Source organism: Oncorhynchus nerka, linkage group LG28 (genome assembly GCF_034236695.1).
Source record: "Oncorhynchus nerka isolate Pitt River linkage group LG28, Oner_Uvic_2.0, whole genome shotgun sequence".
Lineage (NCBI taxonomy): Eukaryota > Metazoa > Chordata > Actinopteri > Salmoniformes > Salmonidae > Oncorhynchus > Oncorhynchus nerka.
This window is the reverse complement of record NC_088423.1, coordinates 28,119,761-28,139,550: the sequence shown is the minus strand read 5'-3', so window position 1 is coordinate 28,139,550 and position 19,790 is coordinate 28,119,761. Positions and strand designations below refer to the sequence as shown.

Sequence of the window (19,790 nt, the reverse complement as noted above, 5' to 3'; positions counted from 1 at the left end):
TGTAGCTCCAACTCCAAAAAGTTCTGGGACACTGTGAAGTCCATGGAGAACAAGAGCACCTCCTCCCAGCTGCCCACTGCACTGAGGCTAGGTAACACGGTCTCCACCGATAAATCCACGATTATCGAAAGCTTCAATAAGCACTTCTCAACGGCTGGCCATGCCTTCCGCCTGGCTACTCCAACCTCGGCCAACAGCTCCGCCCCCCCGCAGCTCCTCGCCCAAGCCTCTCCAGGTTCTCCTTTACCCAAATCCAGATAGCAGATGTTCTGAAAGAGCTGCAAAACCTAGACCCGTACAAATCAGCTGGGCTTGACAATCTGGACCCTCTATTTCTGAAACTATCTGCCGCCATTGTCGCAACCCCTATTACCAGCCTGTTCAACCTCTCTTTCATATCGTCTGAGATCCCCAAGGATTGAAAGCTGCCGCAGTCATCCCCCTCTTCAAAGGGGAGACACCCTGGACCCAAACTGCTATAGACCTATATCCATCCTGCCCTGCCTATCTAAGGTCTTCGAAAGCCAAGTCAACAAACAGGTCACTGACCATCTCGAATCCCACCGTACCTTCTCCGCTGTGCAATCTGGTTTCCGAGCCGGTCACGGGTGCACCTCAGCCACGCTCAAGGTACTAAACGATATCATATCCGCCATCGATAAAAGACAGTACTGTGCAGCCGTCTTCATCGACCTCGCCAAGGCTTTCGACTCTGTCAATCACCATATTCTTATCGGCAGACTCAATAGCCTCGGTTTCTCGGATGACTGCCTTGCCTGGTTCACCAATTACTTTGCAGACAGAGTTCAGTGTGTCAAATCGGAGGGCATGCTGTCCGGTCCTCTGGCAGTCTCTATGGGGGTGCCACAGGGTTCAATTCTCGGGCCGACTCTTTTCTCTGTATATATCAATGATGTTGCTCTTGCTGCGGGCGATTCCCTGATCCACCTCTACGCAGACGACACCATTCTATATACTTTTGGCCCGTCATTGGACACTGTGCTATCTAACCTCCAAACGAGCTTCAATGCCATACAGCACTCCTTCCGTGGCCTCCAACTGCTCTTAAACGCGAGTAAAACCAAATGCATGCTTTTCAACCGATCGCTGCCTGCACCCGCATGCCCGACTAGCATCACCACCCTGGATGGTTCCGACCTTGAATATGTGGACATCTATAAGTACCTAGGTGTCTGGCTAGACTGCAAACTCTCCTTCCAGACTCACATCAAACATCTCCAATCGAAAATCAAATCAAGAGTCGGCTTTCTATTCCGCAACAAAGCATCCTTCAATAACGCCGCCAAAATTACCCTAGTAAAACTGACTATCCTACCGATCCTCGATTTCGGCGATGTCATCTACAAAATGGCTTCCAACACTCTACTCAGCAAACTGGATGCAGTCTATCATAGTGCCATCCGTTTTGTCACCAAAGCACCTTATACCACCCACCACTGCGACTTGTATGCTCTAGTCGGCTGGCCCTCGCTACATATTCGTCGCCAGACCCACTGGCTCCAGGTCATCTACAAGTCCATGCTAGGTAAAGCTCCGCCTTATCTCAGTTCACTGGTCACGATGGCAACACCCATCCGTAGCACACGCTCCAGCAGGTGTATCTCACTGATCATCCCTAAAGCCAACACCTCATTTGGCAGCCTTTCGTTCCAGTACTCTGCTGCCTGTGACTGGAACGAACTGCAAAAATCGCTGAAGTTGGAGACTTTTATCTCCCTCACCAACTTCAAACATCAGCTATCCGAGCAGCTAACCGATCGCTGCAGCTGTACATAGTCTATTGGTAAATAGCCCACCCATTTTCACCTACCTCATTCCCATACTGTTTTTATACTGTTTTTTTTTATTTATTTACTTTTCTGCTCTTTTGCACACCAATATCTCTACCTGTACATGACCATCTGATCATTTATCACCCCAGTGTTAATCTGCAAAATTGTATTATTCGCCTACCTCCTCATGCCTTTTGCACACATTGTATATAGACTGCCCATTTTTTTTTTCTACTGTGTTATTGACTTGTTAATTGTTTACTCCATGTGTAACTCTGTGTTGTCTGTTCACACTGCTATGCTTTATCTTGGCCAGGTCGCAGTTGCAAATGAGAACTTGTTCTCAACTAGCCTACCTGGTTAAATAAAGGTGAAATAAAAAAATAAAAAACATTCAACCTCCAGCTGCGTCCCCCTCTAGCACCAGGGTCAGCACACTCTCAAATGTAATTTTTTGCCATCATTGTAAGCCTGCCACACACACACTATACGATACACTCATTCTTATGTTTAATTAATGTGAGTTTTTGTCACAACCCGGATCGGGGGAAGTGACAAATTGCTGTTATAGGACCAGGGCACAAATAATAATAATCAATAATTTTGCTCTTTTATTTAGCCATCTTACTAACCTGTGGTGAGTTATTCACCATTTTTGATTCATGAGAAGGGTGTGCTTGAAAGGATGCACATAACTCTGCAATGTTGTATTGGAGAGTCTGTCTTTTTCCACACACAGTCTGTGCCTGTATTTCGTTATCATGCAAGTGAGGGCCAAGAATCCACTCTCACATAGGTACGGGGTTGCAAAGGGAATCAGTGTCTTAACAGCGTGATTTACCAAGGCAGGATACTCTGAGTGCAGCCCAATCCAGAAATCTGGCAGTGGCTTCTGATGAAATTATATTTTCACAGAACCGCTTGTTGCAATTTCGATGAGGCTCTCTTTTTCAGATATCTCTAAGTGGACTGGAGGCAGGGCATGAAAGAGATAACGAATCCAGTTGTTTGTGTCATCTGTTTTGGGAAAGTAACTGCGTAATTGATCACCCAATTCACTCAGGTGCTTCGTTATATCACATTTGACATGGACTGTAAGCTTGAGTTCATTTGCACAGAAAAAAACATACAATGATGAAAATACCTGTGTGTTGTCCTTGTTAATGCAGACAGAGAAGAGCTCTAACTTCTTGATCATAGCCTCAATTTTGTCCCACACATTGAATATAGTTGCGGAGAGTCCCTTTAACCCTAGATTCAGATCATTCAGGCGAGAAAAAACATCACCCAGATAGGCCAGTTGTGGGAGAAACTCGTAATCATGCAAGCGGTCAGACAAGTGCAAATTATGGTCAGTAAAGACCATGGCGTCGGGAGCAACTGCTTACATGTGCGTTACCACTCCACTATGTCTCCCTGTCATGGCTTTTGCGCCATCAGCACAGATACCAACACATCTTGACCACAAGTCCATTTGATGTCACAAAGCTGTCCAGTACTTTAAAAATATCCTCTCCTGTTGTCCTGGTTTCCAGTGGTTTGCAGAAGAGGATGTCTTCTTTAATTGACTCCCCCTATAAACGTAACGGACATATACCAGGAGCTGGGCCTGGCCGCCACATCTGTTGACTCATCCAGCTGTAACGCATAGAATTCACTGCTTGTATGCGAAGCAGTAATTGTTTCAAAACATCTGCAATGTCACTGATGCATCATGAAACAGTTGTTTGATGAAGTCATTGTCTGTACAGTTTTTTTGGGGGCCTTTTCCCCCAGCCATATCCACAGCAGCAGGAAGAATTAAGTCCTCCACAATAGTATGGGGCTTGCCTGTCCTAACCACTCCGTAGCTCACCATATAAGACTCTTCCAGCCCCTTCTTATTAAATGGTATCTGTTGCTTTTATACATGACTTACTACTCAAAAGTCATCTTAATTCTTGCTTAAAAAAAACCCTGTGGCTTATTTTTCACATTGGCATGTTTTGTTTCCAAATGTCTGCGCAAGACTGAAGGTTTCATCGAGTTGTGAGGTAGTACTTTTGCACATATAACACACTGTAGCTGAGGAAAGGCACTACTCCTAATATAAGTGAACCCCAAATCAATGTAGTTATCATATTTGCGCCTCTTTGATGGTCCAACGTCCTTGTCTGTTGTTCAGTGCTTTCCCAGGTAAGGGGGCAGTAGCTCTTCGGCTGCATCAGATTCACACCTGTCAGTGTCCATGCTAGCTGGGCTAACAACAAATGTAGAATTACTGATGCTAGCATTGTAAGTGCTCGTGGAAGCAGAACAACTTGTGTCATCGACAGGTGCAGGTGTAGTACTGCTGGTAGTTGCAGTACTACCAGTAGAGCTGGTGTCTCTATGGATGCGGGTCTTACTTTTTTAAACCATTTATCTATTTTCGGGCAATTGGAATGAGCAGCAGCTGCATACACATACTGACCGTGAGTGGAATTCCCGCGAGAGATTAACGGTTAATTTGATTGGATGTTAATTATTTGACTGGGCTACCTGTATTTGACATTGTGTTGTTATTTCGCTGAACACTAGATGGTTTCATTTTATTTTTGCCAGTGAAACGAGGCTACTCAGGCGAGAAGAAAACATCACGAAAATGTATAGCCCCGTTGGAAAATAGAAATGGACTGTTTGAAAATGTGAAGAATAATAAAATATATATTTTTAAACGTGAATTACATTTTTATTTGGCGTACCACCGACCGAATTGCAAGTACCCAAGTTTGGGAATACCTGCAGTAGATGATGGAACATTGCTATCGGGACTGGCTTCCATTCAGCCACGAGCATTAGTGAGGTCAGGCACTGATGTTGGCCGATTAGGTCTGGCTCGCAGTCGGCGTTCCAATTAATCCCCAAGGTTTTCGATGAGGTTGTCAGCGCTCTGTGCAGGCCAGTCAAGTTCTTCCACACCGATCTCGACAAAACATTTATTTTATGAACTTCGCTTTGTGCGTAGGGGCATTGTCATACTGAAACAGTAAAGGGCCTTCCCCAAACTGTTGCCACAAAGTTGGAAGCACAGAATTGTCTAGAATGTCACTGTATTCTGTAGCGTTAAGATTCCCCTTCACTGGAACTATGGGGCCTAGGCCGAGCCATGAAAAACAGCCCCAGACCATTATTTCTCATCCACCTAACTTTACAGTTGGCACTATGCATTGGGGCAGGTAGCGTTTTCCTGTCACCTGTGAAACACAGATTCATCCGTCGGACTGCCAGATGGTGAAGCATGATTCATCACTCCAGAGAATGCGTTTCCACTGCTTCAATGGCGGTGAGCTTTACATCACTCCAACCGACGCTTGGCATTGATATGATATTTGTGCACATAAAGATGTAGGACAATTCATCTCATGTAGGCAAATACAATTTTGTTCCATGTGTTAACCCTCCTGCTGTGTTCTTGGTCGAATTGGACCGATTTACAAGTTCTTTCTCTAAAAAAATGTAGTTAATTAAATCTGATTGGAACTTCTCAAAGTCAGGGGCGTGGTCGACAGTGCGCACCTCATCTCTGCTGTCACATTCTCAACTACCGAGAATGGGCGCATATCCGTCTATAAACCAAAGACTGTAAAATAAAATATGAACACAGCCTACCTATCGCTCTTGTAATTTATTTGGCCCGGTCAGAATCAGCTGCCAAGGGCTGCTTGAATGCAGCGGAGCGATGATGTTGTTTCTTTGCGTTTCGGTCTTGCTCCGGTATACTGGGGTGATGTCCACGTACATTTGTCAACATATTTGAGGCGTTGGCAATTGCATAGGCTTTTCTCGTTGAGTGTGGCGACATACTGTTAACGTTTTATCCACAAATCTCTGTCCGTCGCCGTTGTATTCGACTGGGAAGCCAAAACATTCCCAAACTGGATATTTAAACAATGATGGAAGATCCTCAAATTCTGGTTGATCGACCCCACCACTTGCATAACTAGTTCCCGGCTGCGCCTCACAAAAGGACAGTTTGAAATGCGCCAATTAAGATTTTAATTTTGATTGCAACGTGCACATAGACTCTAGTTTTAACGGAATAGCCTGAACAGTTGTTTTCAGCTCAGATTTACTCAAGAGGTATAGGCCTACAATGCAGCATAGCCTAAAGGCCTCGTGTTTTTATTTTGTATTTTTGATGTATTCATTTAGGTTCACAGTGTGGACCGAACCGAGGTACCCATACCTACATGTGTGATTACACCCCTACAAAATCACATTGCATATTTGAATATGAATGAGTGGGTATTAATAAGTGCAATGCTTCAAGTAATCAAATGTTCAAGTTCCAGTTGTGTGGTCCAGATTTAAGACCATGGTTAGTTGATGAGTTGAGTCAGGTGTGTTGCATCCTGCCTGATGTGTTTAACCCTAACCATGTGCCCTTTACCTGATCCATGTTGTCTATCTGATGTATAGGCTAACTCTTTTCTTCGTCACAGGTACGCAATGGCCTTGTACAACCAGCATGTCTGCCCTGTGGATAACTGGTATGTAGCTAAATCATACCCTATTCATGTTAAAGTGTAACTGACAGCCTTTGAACTACGTTGCACATATGAAACAAACAGACAATCATATCAGTCAAAAATATAATGATGTTATAAAACCAACATTATAAGAGGTTTTAAAAATGGGTTATATTTGACTCAACATTCCATGACATACAGTAAGGAATTGTTGGAAGAATTGACGGATGCAGTTCAATGCATGATTAATATAATTCACCAATACATTTCTTGGTAGTCCAAAAAAGATTGCTATCAGGTTGTAAATCAGTTTCAATGACTCAATATTTTGGACAAAAAACTGATGAATGTAACTAAGGCTGGGAATGTCAATACAATCAAACTACCAGGGGCAATGATCACAAGTCAGTCATAACATGGCTAATCGGCTAGCATATCTATTTATATAGCAAGCTAAAAACACAGAGCCTAACGTTAGCTATATAGCTAGCTAGTAGGATGTCATTGGTGGAGTGGGTGAGTGGCTGACTTTTTCCCTCTGTTTTTTGGTGGCTACACAGCTAAAGATGTCATTTGGTGTGCCAGAGCTCAGAATAACTGGTGAATTTAAGAACTCGTAACACCCGCTGAATGTGACCGGTGTCAGTAAACATAGGCAAAAAAAAGTAATAGTAAAAGTTCCCAAATGTAAGAGGACTCCTGTGGTATTTACATATTTGCAGTAATCCATTTCTAATGTTCTAAATTTGCGCTGTTGCAACTGCCTGTAAACACACTGTCAAGTTCAAAGTGAATGATGACAAGCCCTTGTGGCAAATGGCTTGTTTACATAAAGGCCTACTGTAGCTTTGATTGGCTATGTTAACCAGCTAAAGTTATAACCAGTTATTAAACTAGAACTGACAGCATTTTAGCAACAGTTAACCCACTGTTCCCTGGGCGCCAGAGACGTGGCTGCCGATCAAGGCAGCCCTCCGCACGCATCTCTCTGAATCAGAGGGGTTGGGTTAAATGCAGAACACACATTTCAGTTGAACGCATTCAGTTGTACAACTGACTAGGTATCCCCCTTTCCCCTTAAAATTGAAATCCTTGAATGGGCCGCCTAAGCATTTTCCCCCCGGGCTGCCTATATGTAAAAAAAAAACAGATATAGATCTTTTTTTTTTTTTTAGAAACACATTTTTGGGATGGAAAAACACTTTCAGTGTAAACTCAAACGATTAAAACCAGATATAAAGTATGCAGAAAAGATCAGGGAGCTACATGATATGTTTTTTATAATACGCCCCCTGCCCCTACACCACCTAAGCCCCTTTTTGATCCAGGGCAAACCCTGTTTAGGCTAGTTAATGTTTAGGCTACAAATAGAAACTCTATAGCACTCACGGCCATTGTCCCTATAATGTGACACCACACCTGTTTCTGTGGCTAGTAGATGCAGACACTGACCTACAGCATACAGTATGTCTAAAGGGAATGCTAGAAAAACACGAATGACAACTTTATTGAGAGCAGGTGGAATAACACTCCAAGTACCATTGTATTGTCTCACTCTGTGGTGGTAGAACCAATAATATACAACATTGATGCTAATATTTACCTCCGGTCAAACACACCAGTATAATGTTGCTGGTCTTGTGAGAATTCAAACTGTACCACACAGAGGGAGGTGCATTCCTCTGTGTGTGTGGGTTTATATGGCGTGGGAGTAGCTGTGGTTCACCAGAGTATTTCTGGGTGACGTGAAAATCACACGTGTGTAACATGTGTAACAATGTGTGTGCACCGTGACATACTGTCCTTAGTGATGATGTTTAACTGTCTTTGACTCACTCCCAAAGTCTTCCACCATACTGGGTGTGTGTGGGGTTGTCAAAACTGTCTTCCATGTAACGTCACTTCCAGACTAGTATTTCCATAACAGGACTATTGCAATGGAGAAACATAGTCTGCTATTACACACTAGACTGTTCCACAGTGTTACAATTACAAGGCCTGACATGATTTTTAAAACCATGTACTCATCAAAACATTCCCCCTCCTGTGTTTGTGCATTTTATTTGTCTAGGCTGTATAACCAGTCATGTGAGGAGGAGCTTTATCTACAGAGTGGACCAACTTTGTGCTGTACTCTGGACAATGTTCCTCTCATCAGGTTAGTCTAATCACTTACTTACTCGCCATGTTGTGCTGCCTCCATGCTGTGCTGCTGCCTCCATGCTGTGCTGCTGCCTCCATGCTGTGCTGCTGCCTCCATGCTGTGCTGCTGCCTCCATGCTGTGCTGCTGCCATGTTGTGTTGATACGATGTTGTTGTCATGTTGTGTTGCTGCCATGCTATGTTGTTGTCTTAGGTCTCTCTTTATGTAGTGTTGTCTCTCTTGTCATGATGTGGGTTTTGTGGCAGGTCATTGTAAATAAGAATTTGTTCTTAACTGACTTGCCTAGTTAAATAAAAAAATACAAAATAAATCGCTCAGTGAATTTAGAAAAAGTAAAACAAGTGCTCATATCAAATGGCACCCTATTCCCTATATATTTATTTTAATTGAATCTTTATTTAACTAGGCAAGTCCCTAACCTGGACAATTGTGCGCCGACTCCCGATCACGGCTGGTTGTGAGCCCGGGATCGAACCAGGGTCTGTAGTGAAGCCTCTAGAACTGAGATGCATTGCCTCAGACCTCTGCGCCACTCGGGGGGCCCCCAAATAATGCACCACCTTTGGTCAAATGTAGTGCACTAAATAGTAAATAGGTTGCCGTTTGGGATGGTCACAGCACACAAACTCTAAGCTCTATTTGTCTCCATTCAGACAGACTGACCATGCACACAGGAAAATACTCCCCTTCTATCTCTACTACATCATCCTCTTGAACACCCTTGTTGCCACAGGAAAGAGAATAATCATCTCTGGCCTCCTGCCATGCTATAGAAGTTACAGCTGCCTCGCTGCCCTAAACAAGTTTCTGAAGAAACTTTGCAAAGACAGGAATATCTCTTTTTGTGACAATTTTAACTCGCTGTGGGAGCAACCGACACTCTTTAAAAGAGAAGGCATTCACTCTAACCGCGGAGGTTCCCGGATTATCTCCATCAACATAGCAAACTTCTTAAGAGACTGACTGTCTAGTCTCCAGTCCTCCATCTCCAGTCCTTTCTGTCATAATAAGCAACAGAGGACATGGAAATGGTATTTAAAGGCGAAATAATATATATATATTTTTTTAACCAGGTAGGCTAGTTGACAACAAGATCTCATTTTCAACTGCGACCTGGCCAAGATAAAGCAAAGTAGTGCAACACAAACAACACAGAGTTACACATGGAATAAACAAACATACAGTCAATAATACAATAGAAAAAGTCTATATACAGTGTGTGCAAATGAGGTAGGATAACGGAGGTAAGGCAATAAATAGGCCATAGTGGCAAAATAGTTACAATATAGCAATTAAACACTGGAGTGATAGATGTGCAGCTGCACAGTATTGTTTATTTTCGATGGCGGTTATGACATCGTTTAGGACCTTGAGCGTGGCTGAGGTGCACTCATGACCAGCTCGGAAACCAGATTGCATAGCGGAGAAGGTACGGTGGGATTCGAAATGGTCGGTAATCTGTTTGTTCATTTGGCTTTCGAAGACCTTTAGAAAGGCAGGGTAGGATAGATATAGGTATGTAGCAGTTTGGGTCTTCAACCTTGAAGAGAGGGATGACCGCGGCAGCTATCCAATCTTTGGGGATCTCAGACGATACGAAAGAGAGGTTGAACAGGCTAGTAATAGGGGTTGCAACAATTTTGGTAGATCATTTTAGAAAGAGAGGGTCCAGATTGTCTAGCCCAGATGATTTGTAGGGGTCCAGATTTTGCAGCACTTTCAGAATATCAACTATCTGAATTAGAAGTGGGGGAGGCTTGGGCAAGTTGCTGTGGGGGGTGCAGGGCTGTTGACCGGGGTAGGGGTAACCAGGTGGAAAGCATAGCCAGCCGTAGAAAAATGCTTGTTGAAATTCTCAATTATTGCAGATTTATCGGTGGTGACAGTGTTTCCTAGCCTCAGAGCATAGGGCAGCTGGGAGAAGGTGCTCTTATTCTCCATGGACTTTACAGTGTCCCAGAACTTTTTGGAGTTTGTGCTACAGGATGCAAATTTCTGTTTGAAAAAGCTAGCCTTTGCTTTCCTAACTGTCTGTATATATTGGTTTCTAACTTCCCTGAAAAGTTGCATATCGTGGGGGCTATTCGATGCTAATGCAGTATGCCACAGGATGTTTTTGTGCTGGTCAAGGGCAGTCAGATCTGGAGTGAACCAGGGGTTATATCTGTTCATGGTTCTACATTTTTTGAACGGGGCATGCTTATTTAAGATGGTGAGGAAGGCATTTTTCAAGAATAACCAGGCATCCTCTACTGACGGAATGAGGTCAATTTCCATCCAGGATACCCGGACCAGGTCGATTAGAAAGGCCTGCTCGCTGAAGTGTTTTAGGGAGCGTTTGACAGTGATGAGGGGTGGTCGTTTGACCGCAGACCCGTTACTGATGCAGGCAATGAGGCAGTGATCGCTGAGATCCTGGTTGAAGACAGCAGAGGTGTATTTGGAGGGCAGGTTGGTTAGGATGATATCTATGAGGGTGGCCATGGTTACAGATTTGGGGTTGTACCTGGTAGGTTCATTGATAATTTGTGTGAGATTGAGGTCATCAAGTTTAGATTGTAGGATGGCCGGGGTGTTAAGCATGTCCTAGTTTAGATCACCTAACAGCGCGAGCTCTGAGGAAAGATGGGGGGCAATAAATTCACATATGGTGTCCAGGGCACAGCTAGGGGCAGAAGGTGGTCTTTAGCAAGCGGCAACTGTTTCTGGAAAGGTGGATTTTTAGAAGTAGGAGCTCAAATTGTTTGTGCACAGACCTGGATAGTAAGACAGAACTCTGCAGGCTATCTCTGCAGTAGATTGCAACACCGCTCCCTTTGGCAGCTCTATCTTGTATGAAAATGTTATAGTTAAGGATGGAAATTTCAGGGTTTTTGGTGGTCTTTCTAAGCCAGGATTCAGACACAGCTAGGATATATTATGTCCCAGAGAAAGTCCTGTCAATGTAAGTAACCTAATCTATGTTCTTTTAACTGTTAGCTCTGATGGTATTGATCAGAGCTAACAGTGAATGATCATATGTCCGTATAATTGAATTCCGCTGTTTGCGCTGAAACTGTCTGCCTTAGGAAGAAGCCCACTGTGGTCAGCTCACTCATTACCATTGGTTCAAATGTCACTGGAATGTCTACCTCAGATCAGCCTCTCAGAATAGCCTGAGAAACAAGGTTAATGAAATGTACATCTTACTTACATCACAAAACATTCATATTCTGGCCATCTCTGAATCACATGGAGATGATTCCTTTGATGATGCAGTAGTAGCTATACATGGTTATGGAATTTACAGGAAAGATAGAAATTCAAATGGAGGTGTTGCTATATATGTCCAGAGTCACGTTCCATTTAGGCTGAGAGAGGATCTCATGTCCGATGACATGGAAGTAATGTGGCTACAGATTAGTTTGCTTCACTTAAAGCCTATTATCGTAGGAAGTTTCTATAGACCACCCAGTGCTAAAAGTCAGTATTTGGACTGTGTGAAATGCTCGATAATGCATGTGAGAAAAAAACAGAGGAGCATGTTTTCTGGGTGATTTAAATATTGACCGGTTGACATCAAGATGTCCACAAAAAAACAACCTTTAAACTGTAACCGATGCCTGCAATCTGGTTTAGGTTATCAGTCAATCTTACTGGGTATTTAAAAACAGAACAGGGGGGATCACGTGACCCTTGAACGAGATGGCCGCATGAACTAAGAGCTCCGCACAAGTAGTTTCCAATTCCTAATCTTACCTCCACTCCAAGTTCACACTCATTTAGCTTTAGTAAGAAAGTCATGGCGGCTACAAAAGGCGACACTACAGGTGACATTTTTACCCGCACTCGAGTATTAGCGACGGAAAAAGCCTCCAAGAAGAAGCTAGCTTCAGAAAAAACTAGCGCCATTAGCCAGGAGCAATAGAACCCGCTCCCCCACGAGGCACAACGAATGCCAACCTCGCACTCTGTCGAAGACATCCTTTCTGAGTTGAGATCCCAAGGTACAGAACTAAACACCAAATTAGATGCCATTAACTCTCAGCTCAGTGCGATAGGGGGCAAGGTGACAATCCTGGAAAACGCTTTGCCTGACATCAACAACAAGATAACCATAAACGCAGGGCGCCTGGACGAGGCAGAGGGGCGAATCCTATCCATGGAAAACTTATTGACAGATGCCATGGAAACAATAGCATATGCTAAAAAGAAAATCGAGCATCTGGAAGAGAAAACAGAGGACCTGGAAAACAGAGGGCGAAGGAATAATTGTGTTCTATTCAATCTGGGTGAAAAAGAAGAGGGATACATGCCACTGATCCGCTACCTGCAAGACAAACTTCCCGAGTGGCTCCACCTGCCCACCGACAGGCCCATAGAACGAGAGAGAGCTCACCGAGCACTGAGGCCCCCACCAGCAGCCAGACAACCACCGCGCCCAATCACCATACGTTTCCTGAGATTCACCGACAAGGAACGAGTCCTACAGGCGGCGAAAAACAACACCATCACAGTGGGAAACGTCAAACTCGCTTTACACCAGGACCTGTCAGCTGGAATACGCCGAAAGCGCCGAGAATTTGACGAAGTGAAGAAATACTCCATTGACCGAGGCATCTTCAGGGGATTCAAATACCCAAACGAGCTCAGGATTCTTCACCAAGGAGCCTTGCGACACTTCAAAACTCCCGAAGAGGCAAAACGTTTTTTGAAAGACAATCCTGGCCAATGAGAAACAGACCAATGACTAAATGCGATTAATGAGAATTACTAAAGGAGGTAAGACGACATATAGCCGATATCCAGAGACCCACCCCCTAAATGTCATTATAGCCATCCAATTTATACTTATTTTCCTTTAACTGAGAGAGATGGGCTGTATAGCCTAACCTAGGCCTACTAATGTTTCAGCCTACTTTTATTTCCCTGTTTTTTTGTTGTTGCTATTATTACCTGGGGTTCCCTATGTCCCTTGGGGGAGGTATATGTAGGCTGGGCTATTGATTTTATTTTCTCCCCTCTTTTACTGTGGTCTGGACGAGGGCAACTGTGTTATTTACTCAACGCGGGGTGGAGAGGATGAGGCATTTCTTTGGTGGGGAGAGGGAGACGTATTTCTCATCTTTCAAATCAAACAGTAGAGGCACAGCCATACTTATCCATAAAAATGTTCCATTCATAATTGACAAAAACATATCTGATCCGGAGGGAAGATTTATTTTGATAACTGGGTCACTATATGGTCAACCAATTACTATATTAAACATATACGCCCCTAACACAGATACTCCTGCCTTCATGTCAAAAATTATAACCCTGTTCAATGAGCATTGTGTCTCCTTTGGCGTGGTGGCCGGAGATTTTAATTGTACCCTTAACCCAACCCTAGACAAATCATCTCAAGTCCCCACCACAAATCCTAGATCTGCAAAGATGTTGAACTCTCTTACTAAAGAGATGGGACTGATAGATATCTGGAGAGAGAATAATAGCTCAGCTATGGACTATACATACTACTCTAATGTCCATAACACCTACTCCCGTATAGATTACATTTTTATCCCAAAGAGTTTCATAAATTCAGCCACTTGTACAATCAGCCCATAGCATTTTCAGATCACGCCTTTGTCCACCTCCGCTTTGACCTCTGCAAAAACATCCCGAGGTCAAAGAGCTGGAAATTCAACACCTCCATGCTATCAAATGACGAGTTCCATACATTGGTAACTACATGGATAGACAACTACACACAAGACAATAAAGATTCTCCTGTTTCTCCGGCCACAATGTGGGACACTGCTAAAGCCACACTAAGAGGTCATCTAATTCCATATGCTTCCTCTAAGAAAAAAGCAATGGAAGCCCACAGGCTAGATCTTGAGAGGGAGCTGGAATGCTGTGAAAAAATACATAAACAATCCCTAGACAGCACCTCCTGGAGTCATCTTAAAACAGCCAAAGCCAAACTGAATTTGGACTACACTCGGGAGATTAAAAAAATAGTTTTCTTTACTAAACAGAAATACCATGAGTATAGCAATAGGCCCAGTAGATTGCTTGCTTACCAATTAAAAAAGGAGCAGTCAGAGCGTACAATCATGGCTATCCGAACAGCAGAGGACGAGGTCACATATGACCCAAAAAAGATCAATTGAACTTTTCATGATTTTTACTGCAAACTATATACCTCTGAGAGAAAACACACAGAGGCAGAACTCCACTCTTTCCTAGAGGGAATCTCGCTACCTAAACTATCAGAGACCGACCAGGAAGATCTCAACTCCCCCTTCACTCCTGAGGAGATCCTGGAGGCAATTACCTCCATGGCACCTAATAAGTCCCCAGGCCCAGATGGATTCCCCAGAGAGTTCTACAAAGCTTATTGGCCCCAGCTCAGCCCTATCTTCATGCCAATGCTGGAGGATTTTTGCAAAAACGGAGTTCTCCCAGACTCAATGCACACAGCTCGCATTACAGTGTTGCTAAAAAGGACAAGGACCCCCTATCCTGCTCGTCCTTCCGGCCCATAAGCTTGTTTGATTTCGACTATAAAATAATTACCAAATTGCTCGCCAAAAGACTAAACACTCTTCTTCCCAAAATAATAAAAGCGGACCAAACTGGATTTATTAGAGACAGATACTCTTCTGATAACATTCGCCGTCTTTTTGATATTATTGATCAAGTAAACGCACAAAAGATCCCTGTCCTGCTGGCTTCACTGGATGCTGAGAAGGCGTTTGACAGGATGGAGTGGAGCTTTCTGTTTTCAGTCTTAGAAAAGTTCAATATGGGCCCAAATTTTATTAAATGGACCAAATCACTATACTCTCATCCAAATGCCATGGTGACTACTAATGGACTGAACTCTGACAGATTCCCTCTGGAACGGGGCACAAGACAAGGGTGCTCGCTGTCCCCGCTGCTCTACTTGTTGGGGTGGAGCCTCTGGCAGAGCTGATAAGGAGCAATCCAAGTATTATAGGTGTTTCTGCAGGTGGCCTGCAGCACAAGATTTCGCTTTACGCGGATGACGTCTTGCTCTACATATCCAACCCTGAGAAATCCCTCCCTCTCATTTTAGACACAATTGCTCAGTATGGCAAGTTTTCAGGTTATAAGATCAATTTGAACAAATCCACTGTCTGCCCTCTCAATATTACACTCACCAGCTCTATGAAGACACTATGTCCTTTCCAATGGAAAACACAGGGGTTTCAATACCTCGGGATCTTCATAACACCAGATCTGAATAGCCTTTTTAAGGAAAATTATCTTCCACTCCTGGATCGAATCAAGAACGATCTCCAAACCTGGATCTCCCTCCCAATTAGCTTAGTAGGAAGAATTAATGTAATCCGTATGAACGTCCTCCCTAGACTGAACTACTTATTTCAGATGCTCCCATGCTATCTCCCAGTTTCCTTCTTCAAAACAACTAACCAAAGCATCACCAAATTTATATGGGGCAATAAATAACCTAGGATCAAGTTTTCCACTTTATCAAAACCTGAATCTAAAGGTGGTCTTGCCCTTCCCTCCCTTCAATTGTACTACTGGTCTGCCCAAATCCGCAACATGGATCACAAACAGACAAGAGTCAATGTGGATTCAGATAGAAGCCCAATCCTGTGGTTCATTGCCCTTAAGCTCAATTATATTCATTAATAACTTTAGTGAAGTGGGCAACATAGCCAAAACCTTTGCGATGTACAGCACCCTACTAGCGTGGAGGGACTGTAAGAAATACCTGGGCATTTCCTCCCAAATATGTTCTCACTCGCCTATAGTAGGAAACCCAGACTTGCCAAAAGCCCTGAGGGATGCCAACTTTAATCTTTGGCATACTCTAGGAATCAGGACCTTTTCAGACCTATTTCATCAGAAAACCACTACACTGAAATCCTTTCAAGAGCTCTGCAGTGAATTCGATGTGCCAAGATCCCATTTTTTTTTAAATATCTTCAAATTAGACATATCATTTCCTCATTTACCTCCAAGAGGAGGTTTAGAACTCAGTTGAATGAAGTTGAAACCCTTCTTGTCACAGCACAATCCATTAAAGGCAAAATATCTTACATCTATAGACTCCTTTCTGAGAAAGGAAGCTCCTCCTTTACTCCTTTGAAAATAATCTGGGAAAAGGACCTTGGTCTGACTATCATTGATGAGTTATGGGCGGAGGTTTGCGACAGGGTATACTGCTCCTCTACCAGTGTAAAAATGAAAGAATCTAATGACACATTTTTGTACAAATTTTATTATACCCCTTTGAGACTCCATAGAATGAAAACAGATATGTCTCCTAACTGTAAAATATGTACCTCTGAAAGTGGAACCTATATGCATGTATTTTGGAGCTGTAGGGAGATTGCCAGATTCTGTACATACTGCTGCACAGAAAATACTAGAGGTACAGTTTGATATGACCCCGTGTATCTATCTTCTTAATGCCCAGCAGGACTTTGTTCTTGATCCTGACAGTGAAAATGTGCTTATGACTATTACATACTTTGCTAAGAAATGTATTCTTCTATTGTGGGCCTCTAATACCCCCCTACATTTAAAATGTGGATTGACCAGATTGTTGACTTTCTTCCTCTTGAAAAGCTCACTTATGACCTCCACAAGAGACAGCCCAAGTTTGATAGACTCTGGTCTCCACTATTCAACTAGGGAAATGCGCAGATACATGTTGTGTAAGCTACTGTAAAACCTAAAAACGAATTATTGGCCCGTCGTCTCAGCGAATGCTTGAAATACATACTCCTACTTCCGGCGCCGACTGAGATGGCCGCCTCGCTTCGCGTTCCTAGGAAACTATGCAGTTTTTTGTTTTTTTACGTGTTATTTCTTACATTAGTACCCCAGGTCATCTTAGGTTTCATTACATACAGTCGAGAAGAACTACTGAATATAAGATCAGCGTCAACTCACCATCAGTACGACCAAGAATATGTTTTCCGCAACGCGGATCCTGTGTTCTGCCTTACAAACAGGACAACGGAATGGATCGCATGCAGCGACCCAAGGAAACGACTCCGAAAAAGAGGGAAACGAGGCGGTGTTCTGGTCAGACTCCGAAAAAGGGCACATCGCGCACCACTCCCCAGCATTCTTCTTGCCAATGTCCAGTCTCTTGACAACAAGGTTGACGAAATCCGAGCAAGGGTAGCATTCCAGAGGGACATCAGAGACTGCAACGTTCTCTGCTTCACGGAAACATGGCTTACTGGGAAGACGCTATCCGATGCGGTGCAGCCAACGGGTTTCTCCACGCATCGCGCCGACAGAAACAAACATCTTTCTGGTAAGAAGAGTGGCGGGGGCGTATGCCTCATGACTAACGAGACATGGTGTGATGAAGGAAACATACAGGAACTCAAATCCTTCTGTTCACCTGATTTAGAATTCCTCACAATCAAATGTAGACCGCATTATCTTCCAAGAGAATTCTCTTCGATTATAATCTCAGCCGTATATATCCCCCCCCAAGCAGACACATCGATGGCTCTGAACGAACTTTATTTAACTCTTTGCAAACTGGAAACCATTTATCCGGAGGCTGCATTCATTGTAGCTGGGGATTTTAACAAGGCTAATCTGAAAACAAGACTCCCTAAATTTTATCAGCATATCGATTGCGCAACCAGGGGTGGTAAAACCTTGGATCATTGTTACTCTAACTTCCGCGACGCATATAAGGCCCTGCCCCGCCCCCCTTTCGGAAAAGCTGACCACGACTCCATTTTGCTGATCCCTGCCTACAGGCAGAAACTAAAACAAGAGGCTCCCACGCTGAGGTCTGTCCAACGCTGGTCAGACTAAGCTGACTCCACACTCCAAGACTGCTTCCATCACGTGGACTGGGACATGTTTCGTATTGCGTCAGATGGAAATATTGACGAATACGCTGATTCGGTGTGCGAGTTCATTAGAACGTGCGTCGAAGATGTCGTTCCCATAGCAACGATAAAAACATTCCCAAACCAGAAACCGTGGATTGATGGCAGCATTCGCGTGAAACTGAAAGCGCGAACCACTGCTTTTAATCAGGGCAAGGTGTCTGGTAACATGTCCGAATATAAACAATGCAGCTATTCCCTCCGCAAGGCTATTAAACAAGCTAAGCGTCAGTACAGAGACAAAGTGGAATCTCAATTCAATGGCTCAGACACAAGAGGCATGTGGCAGGGTCTACAGTCAATCACGGACTACAAGAAGAAACCCAGCCCAGTCACGGACCAGGATGTCTTGCTCCCAGGCAGACTAAATAACTTTTTGCCCGCTTTGAGGACAATACAGTGCCACTGACACGGCCTGCAACGAAAACATGCGGTCTCTCCTTCACTGCAGCCGAGGTGAGTAAGACATTTAAACGTGTTAACCCTCGCAAGGCTGCAGGCCCAGACGGCATCCCCAGCCGCGCCCTCAGAGCATGCGCAGACCAGCTGGCCGGTGTGTTTACGGACATATTCAATCAATCCCTATACCAGTCTGCTGTTCCCACATGCTTCAAGAGGGCCACCATTGTTCCTGTTCCCAAGAATGCTAAGGTAACTGAGCTAAACGACTACCGCCCGTAGCACTCACTTCCGTCATCATGAAGTGCTTTGAGAGACTAGTCAAGGACCATATCACCTCCACCCTACCTGACACCCTAGACCCACTCCAATTTGCTTACCGCCCAAATAGGTCCACAGACGATGCAATCTCAACCACACTGCACACTGCCCTAACCCACCTGGACAAGAGGAATACCTATGTGAGAATGCTGTTCATCGACTACAGCTCGGCATTCAACACCATAGTACCCTCCAAGCTCGTCATCAAGCTCGAGACCCTGGGTCTCGACCCGCCCTGTGCAACTGGGTACTGGACTTCCTGACGGGCCGCCCCCAGGTGGTGAGGGTAGGCAACAACATCTCCTCCCCGCTGATCCTCAACACGGGGCCCCAAAGGGTGCGTTCTGAGCCCTCTCCTGTACTCCCTGTTCACCCACGACTGCGTGGCCACGCACGCCTCCAACTCAATCATCAAGTTTGCGGACGACACAACAGTGGTAGGCTTGATTACCAACAACGACGAGACGGCCTACAGGGAGGAGGTGAGGGCCCTCGGAGTGTGGTGTCAGGAAAATAACCTCACACTCAACGTCAACAAAACTAAGGAGATGATTGTGGACTTCAGGAAACAGCAGAGGGAACACCCCCTATCCACATCGATGGAACAGTAGTGGAGAGGGTAGCAAGTTTTAAGTTCCTCGGCATACACATCACAGACAAACTGAATTGGTCCACTCACACTGACAGCGTCGTGAAGAAGGCGCAGCAGCGCCTCTTCAACCTCAGGAGGCTGAAG

The 19,790-nt window shown here is 44.3% G+C and overlaps 1 pseudogene; it reads left to right on the top strand.

The window, feature by feature from the left end:
- The window catches only part of LOC115113081 (transmembrane protein 150A-like), an 86,866-nt pseudogene that overhangs the window by 12,257 nt on the left and 54,819 nt on the right, over window positions 1-19,790 (top strand).